The sequence below is a fragment of the Artemia franciscana genome, chromosome 14, assembly GCF_032884065.1.
Source record: "Artemia franciscana chromosome 14, ASM3288406v1, whole genome shotgun sequence".
NCBI lineage: Eukaryota > Metazoa > Arthropoda > Branchiopoda > Anostraca > Artemiidae > Artemia > Artemia franciscana.
Window position 1 is genome coordinate 20,668,720 of NC_088876.1, and position 13,962 is coordinate 20,682,681.

The 13,962-nt window shown below is 35.8% G+C and overlaps 1 long non-coding RNA gene across 1 annotated transcript; it reads left to right on the forward strand.

The window, feature by feature from the left end:
* The first annotated feature begins 6 nt into the window (after positions 1–6).
* Positions 7–3,490, forward strand: LOC136035441 (uncharacterized). Its single transcript, XR_010619422.1, has 2 exons — positions 7–907; positions 2,654–3,490. It is a non-coding gene; the product is annotated as an uncharacterized LOC136035441 (long non-coding RNA).
* The last annotated feature ends 10,472 nt before the right edge of the window (positions 3,491–13,962 follow it).

Sequence of the window (13,962 nt, forward strand, 5' to 3'; positions counted from 1 at the left end):
CCACCAAGTTTCATCCTGATCTCTCGACTCTAAGCTTTTTCCAAGAATTCCGGCTCCCCCGCCCCAACTCTCCCAAATTGCACTGGATTCGGTTGGGATTTAAAATAAAAGATCTGTGTCACGAGATCCTTCTAAATATGAAATTTCATTGAGATCCGATCATCCGTTCGTAAGTTAAAAATACTACATTTTTCTAATTTTTCCAAATTAACCGTCTCCCCACTCCCCCCCCCCAACTCCCCCAAAGAGATCGGATTCGATCCGGTTGTGTCAATCACGTATCTAGGACTTGTGTTTATTTTTCCTACCAAGTTTCATCCCGATCCATCTACTCTAAGTGTTTTCCAAGATTTTAGGTTTCCTCCTCCGATTTCCCCCAATGTCACCGGATCCGGTCAGGATTTAAAATAAAAGCTCTGAAACACGATATCCTTCAATATCAATATTAAATATTTCATTGAGATGATTGAATCGGGAGAACGACCATTTCCAATTAAATTTGGTCTGGTCCCTGATATGACTGCCAAATTTCATCGTCCTTGCTTATCTGGAAGTGCCTAAACTAGTAAAACCGGGACAGACAGACCGACAGAATTTGCGATTGCTATTTGTCACTTGATTAATACCAAGTGACATAAAAATCGGATAAAAAAAATACATGACTTCGGTTTGTCCAATACGGCTCAATAGAAGGATAAACATTTACAAGTTGTTATTAATATTCTCAGTTTTTGTTACTATAAATCTCATGCAAAATTAATCCTTATTTGATGTTTTAGAGTTCACTGAAGGTGCTTATTACCGAAGCGAAGGACCAAAACAAAGCAATCACTGAAGTAGCAAGTAAACTGAAATCTTTAAATTCTTCCTTGGCTGAGAAGGTTAATGAGGCACAAAAGCATGACAGGTACTTGGATCCTTCTACTGGTGCTTATGTTGTGGCATCACAATCTCAGACATTCATGTTGTCTTTTGTTTTCATACAAACAAAAGCTATCTTTTGCAGTGATAAATTATAGTCTAGTTTTGTGTATGGTAAATTATTAAGTCGAGCATAGCCTGTAAACTGTTTATAGTAAAAATGTTTCCATTTTGTAGTATCTTTCTAAGATTCTAAAATGTTTGTTTCTTTCTGAAGGACTTAACAGATAGAGACGATTTGGTTCATTTTTATTTATTAGAAACTGTAGAATTGAATTTTTGACCTTAAATATGCTTGAAGATATTGAGCAGCCAGAGTAACAACTGTTCTGTGACACTATTTTATTTCTTCTCTTTTTTTGGGGGGGGGGGAATCGTCAAAGATTTAACAGGACGAGGGCAAATTTTGTTGAAATACTCCGTTGTTAATCCATCTTCCAGATTTTGTTTTTAGACTGGCGTATGCTTTATGGATTTTTCTTATCTTTTCTGTCCTGGCCTCCAAAGATCCCTTTCAGATAATGTAAGATAAAGAACGTGTTATAGCTCTTGAAATGCCCCTCTTCCTGGAAGTGGAACTTCTTTATGTGTTACTATTGTTGGACCCCTGCTGTAAATCTCACTGGGCATACCATGGGCGTGGCTTGGCTTGTGCGCAGAATAGCTTGGGGTGCTGCCTGAACGGAATCGCTCACCCTCTCGAGCAGCTCAGCTGTATACTTTCCTTGATGTCCTAAGTAACTCAGGGTTGTTGTTTCTTTGGCTGCAATGAGATTCCCTCGTTCTACATATATTCCAAGACACTGTTCCTCGCATTGAAACTAATATATAGAAGGGTCCGTTAATATCTTGGACAAGCCTCTCGTGAACTAGTATTTGAAAAAGTATATATTTGATTAAAGTACTAATTCAGTTTTAGTGATTCACGACGGAATAAAATAATCTGCAGCATCCTTATGTTATTTTTTCTGTAATATATATTTATATATAACCCATTTACATAAAAATATAAATAGTGGAGTAAACACAAGCAAAAATCAACAATAACATTACACAAAAAAAAAACAATTAAACAACAATAACATTAATTAAATAATTATAATGAAAAAATGAAGTAAGCCATGATGAGGCGACAATCACCGATACGCTGTTCCCGAAATCCTTATGTGTAAACCAGTCATTCAGGAAGTGAAACTTGTTTATTAATTTTCTATTCCTATACCAAAGAGGATGATATAGAAGGTATTTACAAAAACGGAAATAGGCCACCCAAATATCACTAAAATCCTTAATCGTAAGTATAGGATAAATCTCAGAAAGTTAAAGAACAGAATGATCTGAAAAAGTAGAATACAGCTTTCCAAGGGCAATGCGATTATATTTGCCTCGATTGGCTACAATTTTAGAGTAACCAACCTAGATCTTCGTATTTTATGTAGTAATGTACTTAGGTACTTTGAATGTACTTCCTCTGAGTGTATTTAAAGGATTTTTCCAATAACCCACATTCATCAAAGTTCCAAAAATATTGACTTCCCATGCTGAAAGCATGGGAAGTCAACAGATTTTCGTGTAGAAATTCTTAATACAGTCTTAAACAATTGTTAGTTTTTTTATATTTTTTAATGTGTGTGTGTGTGTTTGTGCGTGTTCCTACTAGATGTCAGGAATCTGGTGGCCAACGCTAGTTTTTCTCAAAAATATAAATTTATTTTCTTTCTTTTTTTTTCAGCTTGCTACGCGAGATCCTAACCTCCAGGTCGACCAATGCAGAAAGAGTTGTTCAAGGCAAACTTCCCAAATCCCAGTTTCTCAACTTAGAAGAGGCTTTGGAAGCTAAGCAAACTACTGAAATGGGAAGAATGAACAGTCTTGTCAGGAATCTAGGTTATTAAATTCAGTAGGGGACCTAAGCTACTCTAAAAACTTCAAGTATTGTTGCCTAAACCTGATCATATTAGGGTATTTCGATTTCAATTTACAAAATATACAAGCAGGGACGGACAAAATTTGTGAATAACCTTTGGGTATGTGGCTCCTGAGGGCCATTTGCAGTTCTGTATCTAGGACAGTTGTGGCCTTTGTCTTTATCTCCCGTTATATGTTTCTGCGTATCCTCTGTTTCTAGCTATTAATATAGTTAAAACAGATTTGGTCTAAATAATATCACAAAACTTTTTTCGCCCTACTCTTCGTAATTTTCTAAATTTCATTTTGAAATAAATTCAGATATCATTTTTTCTTCCTTTGCTTTGGGTAATTTTAAACTTGAAAATTTTTAACATACAGCTAAGAAGAAAAAGAAAATTGGTGGTCTCGTTAATCTTGCACAGAAATGCTTCTTTTCTTTTGATTTCATATTTTATTTGAATCTTTAATTTAATGATGAGTTTTGAGCTTAGCTAGGGTTAGTCTTTAATTTTCCCAGTCGGTTCAGTGTTTTTACCTCTTTTTGTTTAATGATTTGGGTGTTTGAATGTGATTTCTTGGTGAATGTTCTATGCGTATGCATTCCTCTTACTCTGATGTATTTCAGTTACTGAAATTAAATTTATATTTGTGACTTTAACAGTTATTCTCTCAATAGGTCTCTTAACAAATTGACAGCCGCAAATCAAAACAAATTATTGATCTTTTTTCATTTTTTATCACGGTTTAACAATAAAAATTATGTTTTAAGGACCCACTATACAAACACTTAGGAAAAACAGAATAAAAACAAACAACAACATTATACACGTAACCAACGTTATGAATTAATAAGTATGTCTATTAGCTGGTGCATTAGGCTTACTTCCATACTATTTAATGCCTTCAAACTTACTGACGAGTTCTCAGTTTCGAGTGGATGACAGAACGTATTTGAAAAATAAAGCGTTTTTTGTCTTGTCAGTTTTGTAGAGTAGATTTAGACCACATAATGTTTAAACAAAATTCTGTGTGTTTCAGACAATTTTAAATTCCCCGCCTTTTTGAGATTTTTAGTGCCTTTTTTGAGATTCAGAATGATCGAAGGGTGAATACACCCGACCTCCCCCCCCCCAAACACACACACACTAATCTCATATTTTCCCAAAATGCATCTGATAGAAATCTTGAGATGGCCATTCATTGTTGTAGAAACTTCAGAAAGAGCTTATTCGATTGAAAATTGAAAGGGCTCATGCTCTTTTTAATAGTCAAAAGTGATTGGAGGGCAAGTAACCCTCCTCCCACGCAAAAGATTTCCAAAAACATCTGATAAAAATTTGACAGCTATTTCATTCACGTCGTTGAAAGGTTGGGAATTATGTCTTTGAGGATGACAAGCTCTCCATAGTCCTCAGGACAAGGGTTTTAAGTTATGCCCTGTGACATATAAGGTATATAGTGAAAGGGTGGTTGTATAAACTTCGGAGGCGTTTATTGGATTGGTTATCAAAAGTTGTCGCGTCCTTTTTAAGATTCAGAGTGATAGAAGAGTGTATGCCCCTCCCCCCCGCACACACCTCATATTTTCCCGTAATGCATCAGATAGAAATTTTGAGATGGCCATTTGATATCTTTGAAATTTCGGAAAGAGATCATTCGACTGGAAACTGAAAGGGCTAGTGCTCTTTTTAATAGTCGAAAGTCATTGGTGGGCAACTAACCCCCCTCCCACGCTCACCATTTCCCAAAATACATCCAATCAAAATTTTGAGATGGCCATTTTGTTCAACGTAATTGAAAGGTCCGGAATTATGTGTTTTAGGATGACCCCCCCCCCCCCCAGAGCCCTCAGGCCAAGGGTTGTAAGTTTTGCTCCGGGGTAATATAAGGTTTATATAGAAAAGGTGATCGTATAAACTTCGGAGGGGCTCATTGGACTGCTAGTTAGAAGTTTTAGTACTGTTTTTGAGATTCAGAGTCACCGGAGAATCAATACCCCCTCCCCACCACAAACATCGGAGGGTGAGTACATCCAAGAGTAATAGAAGGGTGAGTACCCCTCCCCAACACCTCATATTTTCTCGAAATATATCTGATAGAAATAGCAATGTATATATAGAAAAGGTGATCGTATAAACTTCGAAGGAGGCTCATTATATTCGCCATTAGCCATTTTGTTCAACGTAATTGAAAGGTTGGGAATTATGTATTTTATGATGACAGCCCCCCACCCCAACACCCCTCAGGGTAAAAGGTGTAAGTTATTCTCTTGAGCCATATAAAGTATATATAGAAAGTGTGATAGCATTAACTTTGGAGGAGGCTCATTGGATTCGTAATCAGAAGTTCTAGTTCCCTTTTTAAGATTCAGAGTGATCAAAGGGTGGAAACCCCCAAACCTCGTATTTTCCCGAAATGCATCTGATAGAAATTTGAGATGGTCATTTGTCGTCGTAGACTTCGAAAAAGGCTTATTCGATTGGAAATTGAAAGGGGTTTTTGCCCTTCTTATTAGTATATCAAGAGGGAAGTCCTCCCCCTTGCACTCCAATTACAGCGCGAGTGTCTGGTGCCCTTTTTAAGAGTAAAAAGAGATTAGAGGGCAAGCAACCCTTCTCTCAAGCACATTCATTTTCAAAAGGCACCAAGTCAAAAAATTTAGACATTCAGATTGTTCAGCATAGTAGAACGGTCCAGCAATTATGTCTTTAGGGATATTAGGCATATCAACCCCCACAAATATGCTATTTGCCCATTATGATTTGAAATTAAATATTACTACAAAATAAATCAAAAGGCATTACGTTTATGGCTACCAATAAAACACCTCAGCAATATATCGAGAACGACTGGGGGTGTTAAGTTGAAACTTTTGAGAAAATTACTATTACTACTTCTGCTCATACAATTTAAATAAATAAAAAGAGCATAAGTTTATCCAGGCTGTCAAAGAGCATAGATATAATCTTTTGGGAATGATATTAAGTTTTATTTTTCAGATCAACTTGGGAAGCTATAGAATTAAATTAGAAAATACTATGTCAGGAATAAAACTTGTTGAAAAAGTTTTTCCAACATACAAATAGCAACACATACTATAGATTCTTATAGAAGAAAACTGAAAAGATAAACAATATTATTTTTTCCATGAAAAACACTATTTAAATAAAAAAGGAACAAAATTATTCAAAAAATTTACCACAAACAAGTTTTTCAAAGAAAAGTAAAGAGCTCCATTAAGCCAAGAATGAGCAAAAATAAAGTCAACTAATCTTCCACGCGTAAAACTACTACAAATCGCCATCAATAAATGAATGAAACTCAAAACAAATACAAAATTACAATAAATAGCTAAGTAAGACTCGAAGCGTGCAAAAATTAACATGATTAGGGCTGATAAACCCTATGCCCCCTCAAGATTAGAACACAAATTACACACAAACAAAACACCTAGGATTGTCAGTTTAATTGACATATAACGACATTCCTTCCTTAAAGTTTTGGTAATTTTTCATTTATGAAAGTAAGAAAGGTGAAAACATTTCAATCGTATTTTGTCTTGTGGAAAAGTTTTTTTAAAATTAATCATAGTAAAACACTATTTAACGTGGCATTTCTCTCTTAAACTTGTAGTAAATAAAAAACAGTATAGTTGTTAATCTTTTTGGTTTGATTTTTCTTCCCATGTTCAGTACCACTTTAAAATTTACCTCATTCTGGCAGGAGTGACGTTTCTGGATAAGAAAAAGGTGATTTCGCGAAAAGCTTATTTCGCGAAATCAAAAAAGCAGTTGTTTTATTGGTAAGACCGTATATTTTCAAAGTTAATTTGGTACTTTTATGATAAACCCCCTACCGCTCAAGTTGTTCATTCATTGACGTATTGTAGAACCATCTTTTGTTAGTTTCCTAAAGCTTAGCGTGAGACAAGACAAAGAGTATTGACAGAGTAGATGGAAATATATACTTTGGGCTATATATTTGCATATTTGGGGGGGGGGGGGTATAGAAAAAAAATATGAAGCTAGAAAACAATTCTTACTATATAATGTGTAGAATAGTTGTACCTAGCACATTAGGTATGCAGACCTGCTATACTTTCCCCTCTCCTATTGTGCAAATATATTGCCCAAACTTGTTTCTAAAATATCATATTTTTGTCATGCTTAGTCATATTTCATTATGACTGAGCGTCAGAAAAACATATTAGAAGAATATTGGGTAGGGGGTATATCATAACATTACCGCTAATTTTCCTTAAATTTAGTATGTTAATTGTATTTAAGTATGTTCTTCTCCTAATCGGATAAGTCTAACTTTCTTTCGAAGTCTTTGTTCTCAATTTGTTTTTTGGATAGGTAATGAAGCTATTCCAACGTAGTATATATTGTTGAGTATTTTCTTGGCTGAAAGGGCTAAGAAACAGAGATCAACACCGCCAGTAGGGACTGTAAAGTCCAATGCCGTATTCTTTATATTTTACTGAAGCTTTTACCGATGTAAACGAAAGGGTTGTCACTAAGTAAAAAATAAAATTGCTAACTTCTTGAAAACAAATCGCTAAATGAGCCAAAATATCACTAAATATAAGATATGCCAGCTTTCTTGTTGAAAGCGTTAGAAAAAGGTGTAGTTTCTCATAAACCAGGAATTTAGAGAAACTTAAGGGTAGTTTTACTCAAGAAACATTGTAAAATATAGAGACAAAAAGAATAAGGAGATGTAGAGATAAAAGATGAAGAAAAGAGAATAAAGAGTTCTAGTGACCAACATAGTTTTGTTGGTCAATACTATGGATAAAAACGAACAGTAATTGATATTATTGTCAATTTTGCTGGTCAATTTAAGCGAGAAATTTTAAGGATGAATAGCTTGGGGGCAAACTTGATTTACCTTCCCCTTTTTCCTTCAAATTATATGACATGAACCTATATATAAGGAAGCTCATTCCTTATTTGCATTAAATAAAAATAAACCAAGTTTTTTCAACTACAAGTAAGGAGCGACATTAAAACTTAAAACGAAAAGAAATTATTCCGTATATGAAAGGGACTGTCCCCTCCTCAAGGCCCCGCTGTTTACGTTAAAGTTTGACTCTCTCACGACTAAAAAATATAAAAACTTTAGCGTAAAGAGTGGGACGTTGAGAAGGGGACAGTCCCTTTCATATGCGGAATAATTTCTGTTTGTTTGATGTTTTAATGTCACTCCTTACTTTTTTTACGAACGTTTTTATGCGTAATAAACATACGTAACTTACGAATTAACTTACGCAACGAACATATTTGTATATTTTTATTAAGTATATCAGGGGTATCGACCTCTCGTTGTTAATTTGCTCCTAACCCTAAAGCTTAAATTGTGTCTCAACTTTTTAAGACTTAAAATAATGACCAAGATCACACTGCCTTTCCATAATACAAATACAGAAGAGAGAATAGTGAGGTCTTTTTTTCCCAAGACAGTGACAGTTTTTTTCAAATAGGTTTTGTTCATTCACTTTCTTGGAAAAAAAGTCCTCATTATTCTCTCTTCTGTATTTGTATTTTTTAAGATTGACCCCTGAATCCCAAAGGCCAAAGAATAAATAGTTGAAATTACTAAAAATATTTTAGAATAAAGAGCGAGGTATTGAGGAGAGATGAAACCCCTTATATGAGTAATAATTTCTGACCGTTTTAAGTTTTAATGCTGCGTTTTAAGTTTTAATAATTTGCTCCATGAAAAGATCCTCCCATGTAACCCCATAGCCTCCCCTCCCCAAGGCGACAAAGTCCCCCTGAAAACATCTGTACATTTCCAGATAACCATTACTATATGTAAACAATGGTCAAAGTTTTTAACTTTTAGCCCCTCCCCGGGGACTATCTCAAAGTTTTGATCCAGTGACTTTTGGGGGAAAATGAGCGTGGAAGGGGGCCTAGGTACCCTCCAATTTTTTGGTCACTTAAAAAGGGCACTAGAACTGTTAATTTCCGTTATAAAGAGCCCTCTCTTGACATTATAGGACCACAGCATCTATACGATCACTCCTGAAAAAAAATAAACACGCATATGTGATCTGTCTTCTAGCAACAAAAAATACAAAATTCTATATTTTTGTAGATAGGAGCTTAAAAATTCTACAAGATTGTACGATATTAATGATCATTTCAAGGGGTGTTTCTCTCTAAGGCAAATTTTCTCAGACTCGCTACTTTTGATGGTTAAGACTAAACTTGATGAAACTTATATATTTAAAATCAGCATGGAAATACGATACTTTTGATGTATCTATTGGTATCAAAATATCATTTTTAGAGTTTCGGTTACTATTGAGCCGGGTCGGTCCTTACTACAGTTCATTACCACAAATTGTTTGATTCAGTCTAAAATAGCTTACTGCATGAACTGGCGCTTTATTCTTGAGCATGTGAGGCATTTTAAATTGAAATGGCTAGTGTACTTGAGTTTGTTAAGAATATGGGGTCCAGCGTATTCCCCTGAAACTCCGCTCCTCACGAAAAAAAAATTTCTGACCCTTCCCTTCAAGGAAGTTCTCCCCAAATGATAAATTGAACAGCCAAAGGGATATCAAGACAAATAAAAAGACGAAGGAAAGCATATAATTGTACATCAGTTATTATGAAAGAGAGGCAATGGGTTGATGTGTAGGCAGAAACCAGATGCCTAAAAGAGTAAATTTTAATGCCCCGACTGTCAAAATCTCCCTGAGCCTTCAGGCAAATACAGTAAGAGGTGTTGGGGAGTAGGGTTGGAATTACTATTTCATCTTCCATTGTTTAGACTAAGGGGGGTACGAAGTGATTCCTCCAGAAAAATGTTTCCGATATTTAAATGTTTCCGTGCATTTTAATGCCAATTTAGGAAACAGTAGAGGGGGAGGGGAGAATTAGTATTAAATCTTTCCTTTTTCCTGTTTCCCTTTGGTCTACACGTCAATTATTTGTGAAAGTGAGGTGAACAGTGCCCCCCTCTCTATTGTAAAGGTTTTTTTTTTTATATGTAACATAAAATATTGTATTCACAGGTCTACCGGAACATAGATGAAAATAGCAAGACGGGCCTCATTAGCCTCACCAGTGAATTTCTGGGGGTGTGGGGTGGCTGAAAAATTCTACCAGAACCTTTTTTTTAGTGATTTAAATGGCACTATTTATCTTTTCCGATTAGTGTTCAATGTATTTAAACATTTCTATACAATTCATTTAAGCATCGGAGAACCTTATTTTAGAGGTCGCGATGACCTCGGTAACGTAAGAGATCAACTGAAAGCTTCACTGAAAACAAAATACATTTAAAGTTTCTTAGCTTTTTAAAATTTACTCTTAAGGGTAGAAGCAAGTCAAGACAGCAGACAGTATGAAATCATAGCTGCTACTCATTTTTGGCTCTTATACACTTGCTTCACGACATCCCATTTTATGATCTTTGGTTTTGCTATTTAGCCTAATTTCTGGGCGTTGATAGCTTTGATTTTTTTTTATATAATAGAAAAAAATTATCGCAAACGATTATTAGAGCAAGCTTTCCTTGCGACAGGCGGGATTGAACCTGACAACCTTTTATCAAGAGCCAGGGCCTCATCCACTGCGCAGCCACAAGGTTTTAAATAAGCTGTTTTTCTTAGGTGTTGCTTACATTTTTTTGATAGAAGAAGTATAATGGCTGATGTACACTATGCTTATGTTATTTAGCAATGTATGCAATTATGTAGCTTTTGGTAACGGCTTTTGCCAAATGTATTTTTTTTTATGTTCTGGTCTTGAGAAGGTATAGGGGTTATCAGCCCTACTCATGTTAATTTTTGCTAATTTTGAGTTTGACTTGGCTATTTATCGAATTTCTGTTCGTTCTGAGTTCCTTTTTTTTTATAGTGATCTGTGGTAGTTTTACTTTTGGAAGATTATTTGATTTCATTTTTGTTATTCTTGGCTTAATGGAGCTCTTTCTTTTCTTTGAAAACCTTGCTTTGTGGAACAAGTTTTTTTAAATTAATTTATGAGGAATAAGCAAAAATACAACTATGCGTCAGGAATCACTTTTACTATGAGACCCAAAATTCTCTCTGATAGAATTTAAAATTCAAATGTACTAAAAATTCAGAGCAAAATTCCTACTATTATTTTAAACTCGAAGATCTGTTGCATATGTTCCCATCAGCTTATTTGGTCAGTATGGGGTAAATAATATTTAAGAATAAGGGGGTGGGGGGTAAACTAGGTAGAAATATCATACAACAAATTAAGTAGCTCTTACACTTTTTTGCGTGAAAATCAGTTTAGAACAAAAATCTCTGTGTTTGGACAAAACGTTTTGATGTAAAAAAAATTTTTTTTATCTGGTTCGAGAATATTAGTTTACCTATTTTACTACATTGAATTGACATTGTTGGTGAGACCTAGTCGGGAATTAGCTAATTTAGTTATATTGTGCTTTAGGGTGAGTAATAGAATCTTGGGTGAGTAACAGAAAAAAAAGGATGCTCTCTTGTAAGTAAGTTGTTACAGGAGCATATGTTTCTTTCTGTAAAGTTAAGTGACAATCTCGTACAAACTAAGATCAATCAGAAGGTTTCACTAAAAGGTAATGAACTAGCTGCGTACTTTAGTAAGCATATCGTATTTTGTCTTGGTTAGGTCCAAACTTTGAGGAAAAGTAGTTGATACCTACTCTACGCCATTCATGTTCTGCCCATTCCCGAATGCTGTACTGGCAACGAATGTCACGCAGGTTTTTGTCATATATTGCGTGAACCATTCTTAAAGCTTATATTCTACAGTATTCTATTTTAATGCTATACTAGCTGTATACCAACACCTACTAGCTGTACACCAACACCTAGTTGGTGGGGGTACTTCGCGCCCCCCAAGCCCCACTGCGCGCGTAAGTCGTTACGCGCCATATTAGTTACGCGCCATTTTAGTTGTGTCCCTGTGTCCTATATATATATATATATATATATATATATATATATATATATATATATATATATATAGGACACAGGGACATATATATATATATATATATATATATATATATATATATATATATATATATATATATATATATATATATATATATATATATATATATATAGTTTAACCTCGTAAAACTTGCGAATATACAATATTCTTCTCTGTCCCATTGTCAGTGCATATAAATAGACTGTCAGGTTTACCGATTCTTAAATATGCAACATATAATTTTCCATGGAAAAACAATCCGTATTCAGATCTATACCGCATTTTTCCAATGATTGCCCTTTGGCTTTGTTGATGGTGATTGCTAATCGAATATTCCCTGTGTCCCCATCGTCATTTATATATCCCCCATGTGCCCTTCCGGCGTCCCCGTTGTAGTTGTGTCCCTGTGTCCCGGTCGTCATTTATATTCCCTGTGTCCCGGTCGTCATTTATATTCCCTGTGTCCCGGTCGTCACTTGTGTCCGGGTGTCTCGGTCTGTAATTTCTCTTTGAATGTCCCGGTCGTCATTTATATTCCCTGTGTCCCGCTTGTCATTTGTGTCCCGGTGTCCCGGTCTGTAATTTCTCTTTGAGTGTCCCGGTTGTCATTTATATTCCTTCTGTCCCGATGTCCCGGTCTGTAAAATAAGACAGTAGGTCAATTGTGTTGTAACTTTGTTCATGATCCCATTCTACACATGTAGCAATAGAAGCAGTACGATTAGGTGAAGGCATTCCCAAATGCTTGAGAAGTTTGTTTGCAATAGATAAGCACAAATCTCCAATCATAACTAAAGTGCAGTTATAAATTTCTGTTGTAAATTCCAAGGTCATATTTGACCTTTCTAGCCGTGTTCGGTGGAGTATATTCTCGGCCATTTGCGATTTGTATTTCTCCCATAACTCTGTAGGAGATGAAGGAGAGCAACTTTTGCCAGCAGACACGGGCCGTAATGTCATGTCTATGAACTGGTGATTGTCCAGGCTGTAAAAGCTGTTGTATCTAATCCCAAGATGGATTATATATAAATGTAATAAATGACGAATCATTAATTTATAGGCATAATATTTCATTGCGCTGCATTTCTTATCCATTTCTTTGTTAGTGGCTGGATTTATCAATTTAATATTAAAGTGATAGCCGTCGGCTCCATCCCGAAAATGATAAGATACTAGCTTTTGGGGTGGTGCTTCGCGCCACCCCAACACCTACTTGGTGGGGGCGCTTCGTGCCCCCCAAGCTCCCCCACGCGCGTAAGTCGTTACGCGCCATTGTAGTTGTGTCCCTGTGTCCCACTTGTGAATATAGATATATATATATATGTTTTTTAACTACGTAAAACTTGCAAATATACAACATTCTTCGCTGTCCCATTGTCTTTGCATAAATAGATTGTCAGGTTTACCGACTCTTGAACATGCAATATATAATTATCCATGGGAAAAATAATCCGTATTCACATCTATACCTCATTATTCTAATGATTGCCCTTGAGCTTTGTTGATGGTGATTGCTAATCGTACATTCCCTGTGTCCCCGTCGTCATTTATATATACCCCTGTGCCCCCCGGCGTCCCCGTTGTAGTTGTGTCCCTGTGTCCCGGTCGTCATTTATATTCCCTGTGTCCCGGTCGTCATTTGTGTCCCGGTGTTTTTTTCTTTTTAGTTTTTTACCTTTTTTATTTTTTTCCTTTATTTTAAGTTTTTTCTTTTTGGGTTTTTTCTTTTTTTAGTTTTTTCTTGCGTCATATTAGTTACGCGCCATTGTAGTTGTGTCCGTGTGTCCCACCTGTGAATATAGATAGATAGATATATGTTTGTAAAACTTGCGAATATACAACATTCTTCGCTGTCCCATGTCTGTGCATATAAATAGAATGTCAGGTTTACCGACTCTTGAACATGCAACATATAATTGTCCATGTGAAAAACAATCCATATTCAGATCTATACCTCATTATTATTATGATTGCCCTTGAGCTTTGTTGATGGTGATTGCTAATCGAACATTCCCTGTGTCCCGGTCGTCATTTATATATCCCCCCTGTGCCCCCCGGCGTCCCTGTTGTAGTTGTGTCCCTGTGTCCCGGTCCTTATTTATATTCCCTGTGTCCCGGTCGTTATTTGTGTCCCGGTGTCCCAGTCTGTGATTTCTCTTTGAGT